Source organism: Puntigrus tetrazona, chromosome 5 (assembly GCF_018831695.1).
Source record: "Puntigrus tetrazona isolate hp1 chromosome 5, ASM1883169v1, whole genome shotgun sequence".
Lineage (NCBI taxonomy): Eukaryota > Metazoa > Chordata > Actinopteri > Cypriniformes > Cyprinidae > Puntigrus > Puntigrus tetrazona.
This window is the reverse complement of record NC_056703.1, coordinates 21,484,803-21,489,057: the sequence shown is the minus strand read 5'-3', so window position 1 is coordinate 21,489,057 and position 4,255 is coordinate 21,484,803. Positions and strand designations below refer to the sequence as shown.

Here is a 4,255-nt window from a genome sequence, read left to right as displayed (position 1 = left end):
GTGTGTGTGTGTGTGTGTGTGTGTGTGTGTGTGTGTGTGTGTGTGTGTGTGTGTGTGTGGTCTGGCTGCAGTTAGAGGTTAATTATCACTATAACCTGCTATCCTCTGAGCCCCTGGCAAGTATCACCCACCCACTGATGGAGGTCAATTAATCACACCTTTACTCTCACACACACCACTGAATAATCTTTTATTAATAATTACAACACCAGCATGCAATTGCAGAGGCCTTATAGGACCAAAGTTTCTCTGATCTGTAGCATGGTTTTATAAACGAATCTATGAATCTTTATTAACTGAGGAAAAATCTAAATCCAATATTTTTCAGGTAAATTAAGGTTTTGATGGTGGAACTGCAGGGTATTTTTTTTTCCAATTTAATTTTTTTGATAGACAATAAATAATAAAAAAAATTAATAATAAAAAGTTATCACAATTAACTCTTTTATATTATGTTCATCTTATTATATCTTTCAAAATGTAATTTATTCTTGTCATGTCAAGTTACATTTTCAGCAGCCTTTAATCCGTCTAATATGCTGCTTTGCGGCTTTAGAAACATTTCTAAATATTATCAACGTTAAGCTGCATAACTTTGCAAAACGTGATACATTTTTTCTTGCTAAATAAAAAGATCGTAAGAAAAGCGTAAATGCCCTTTCTATCAGTTCTTACTGACCTCTTGAAACAGTTGAACAGTTGAGTGTAGTGTCTAAATTTCACACAGCAAAAAAGGTTAAGGATCCATGCAAGAGAAGGATCGCTCGTCAGTGTCATGAGTCATAATATGTCACACGATCTAATTGATTGTAGCTCAGTGTTCTGCTGTGATGAGATCAGTGCCTTCACACTCTGCATGTATCTGTGGGAGTAGGTGTGCAGCTGTGTGTTTGTGTTCATGTGCTGATGTGAGTCGGCGAAATCTAGGTCTCTCCACGTGGGGTATTTGCCCTGCCAGCACTTTGAGCATTAATTTATGTGCATAGTTTTTCTGGCTATGAGAACAAAGCATTTCAGCCTCTGCTGTGTTTCTGCGTGTCCCCTGCCTAGTCAGGTCAGTGCTCTTCTTTAACCAGGTCTGACTGTAGAGACCACTCAGATGTAGCTATAACATGCAGCACTGCGACTCTGGGATAATAGATTTTGTTATTAATACGCAACAAAGGAAGACCAATATCTCTTCATGTGCTCTCTCGAAGCTCACTGTCTCTTGTCCTGTCTTTCTTCGACTTCCTCTCCTTCTGTTCTTACTCAAACATCATTGTGTATTAATTATATCTGGTAGCATATTCCTTTTGCCTGTAAATCCCATACACTTACTGTACAGACACACCCTGTCTTTGTCTTCTTACAGGTATTGACACATAAAGACTGTCTGTTAAATGTAGACACAGACAGTTACTCATATATGCTCGTATTCAGACACAGGTGTAATAGATACACACATAATTGCCACTTACCACCAATTACATTTATAAACAAACTTCATTTTGCAGTCATTTGCACTTTAAAATGCTTTGAAATGCTCTCTCACAGATGGCCAGTTTCATTGACTGAATATTGAATGAGTCTTTGTGGGCCAGAGAGTGTGTTTATCTGTATGAGTGTGTTCCTTTGATATGGTCATGAATGATCCCAGTGTTGTCTCACGACCTGCTCATAATGTCTGACCTCCACAGACGCTCTTTCATTTGATGAACGTAAATCTCAACAGAGCACACCACCACTTCAACCCCTCAGGCCAGAAACATAGCCATTTCCAAAATCGCCCCCTAAATCTTTTATGAAAGGTATACAGTGCACTTTTTATGGTAAAGTGGGGTGGAAAACATAGTGCACATTATCAAGTGTACGCATTCAATACCAGAATGCACTGCAATCGATGTAAACCAATGCTTATTTCTTCAGTTCAGGTTCAAACTGGTGTTTCAATACAGCTTCAAAGAGCTCTACATGATTTTCTTTAAATTAATTAATTAATTATATAATTTTTAATCACAAATGCTTGTATTTTTATTCTTAAGGTAAACAGCTCTTTAAATGTAAAATCCAATGTAATCTTAGTCCAGTTGAGAATCACTGACTTTTATGTTCCACGGAAGAGAAAACGTTCTATTTTGTAACAGCATGGAGATCAGTGATGAGTAAATGATTATATACCCTTAATTTTTAGTTGAACTACCTCTATAACAAACCTCAGTACTAAGGAGCATATGCTGTATTCAGTAAATTGCTGGCCATAGTTGACCTGAAAGAGAAAACTGATTGATTCTTTCACACTCACCATAGTGCCCCTTGTGGCGAAGCAGAGATGATCCTCCTTTCAAAGGAGTGAAAGAACAGAAGAAGGGGAGGGTCTGTGTGAAAGAGATGTATTATGCACAAGAAGAATACGTCCCCAGAGATGAACCCATCCTCGGCTGTAACTATCTTCTCTCCAGCCTATACTGCTCCACAAATGCTGCTCCAGGTTATAACATGCTAATGATTGAACCACTGATGAACCCTGCTCCTCTTTAAAGGCCTTTAAATGCCAGCTATATGCTAATGGATGCTTTTATCACCGGCATAAATCATCTTCTGCCAGTGTGAGGGCACCGGACCCCTATGAGGGGCTACAGAACCCCCAGTTGGCCTTGCTTACTGAGCTAATGAAGTGGAGGAGGGTGTTGTTGAGGTCCAGTAACAGACATCATCTTTATAAGTGAAGTGTTGTGGCCATGTGACCATGGTACTTCNAAGTGGAGGAGGGTGTTGTTGAGGTCCAGTAACAGACATCATCTTTATAAGTGAAGTGTTGTGACCATGGTACTTTGATATATATCATGGGACCGGATGTTTTCCATATTACTTGTTTTACAGTGTCCAGTGCACACGGTTAAAAATACAGGTTATGCTTTCGGACTGTTTGTGTCTGGTTCAGTAACTCTTTCACGTTTTGTTTCATGATAATTTGCGCAATTGGACCAGATGGGTCCACGAGGAATTGTGTTATTCATGGTTCTTTTTTAGCAGATGTTTAGCTTGATTTATGACACTGTCCTCTTTTAGGCTAACTGGCTTGCATTTATTAGCAACNTTAGCAGATGTTTAGCTTGATTTATGACACTGTCCTCTTTTAGGCTAACTGGCTTGCATTTATAAGCAACAAAGAGAGATTAGCATCCAACGGTAATGACAGTCTGTTAAAAATATATCTTATGCGCCATAACTTTCAGGGTATTTATGATCGCTGAATTCCTGATTNAAAACCTTTTGGTCATATTTTTGGACAAAGCAATACCATGTTTTATGTTATTGCGTTCTTTGAGGAAACCTCCCTTATACAAATGTACTGCACTATAATAGTACCTGGGAAATGCTTAATGCCGTATTTTATGTGCTCTACATAAAACAGTATATATCAGTGTTCTATGGTAGTGTTTTCACATACCTTATATGGAAAAGCTCTAAAAAGGTGTATGATGATAGTAAAAGATGTGAGCGTGACGTTGATGACCATGTTTATGAGTCAGCAGATTATCTGCATTTCCTGTGTGATTAAGATTACTGGAAGAGGCCCAGTCCGGTCTGAGTCTGTGACATCAGCCCAATGCATCAGAACACTACAGCAAACTTCGGTCTGACCTTCACACCAACCTCTGAATACCACAGTAATTACAGCTTTTTCCCACACCACACTGAGCAAACACACGTTTTCCTACAAATGCCAAGATTTCTCCGGAGTGAGAGCTGTAATGCTACAGAGAGATATGTGAAAGGTAACGCTGGGTTTCTGGCTTTAGCGTACCATTATAGTCATGAAAAATAGGCTGGTCAGGACGTTATGAAACAGGGCATGATATTTTACTGAGAGTTTGTTGAACAAAGCTGTTTGTCGTGTTTATTTTAGTGCGTTAGCCTGCTTTGCTCCCTGTGGGTTCTTACAGTATAAACAAAGCGGCATAAATACAAGTTGTGTTTTTGCCGGGTTCATGCCTGTTTGCTCACAACATGAGTCACGTTACATCTTCAGCCATGCGTTAAGCTTTATTATACAATACCAAGGCTCTTTACGTAAGAAGGACGAGCACAGAGCTACACCAGTCATTCATACACCTGACGTCATACTGTATGAAAGATGAATTTGGCTGTTCGGCGCAACCTCTGATTGAATAGAGATGAGATTTGAGAAATGGCTTCCCTCTGAATTAATTCCATTTTCTGTTTTTTTATGACTTTTTCCATGACATTTGCTTCCAGTATTGGTTCTTCG

The 4,255-nt window shown here is 39.1% G+C and overlaps 1 protein-coding gene across 2 annotated transcripts in view; it reads left to right on the top strand.

Moving 5' to 3' along the window:
• Window positions 1–4,255, top strand: part of LOC122345940 (active breakpoint cluster region-related protein-like) — a 248,527-nt gene that overhangs the window by 183,839 nt on the left and 60,433 nt on the right. The gene's annotated exons all lie outside the window — the stretch shown is intronic.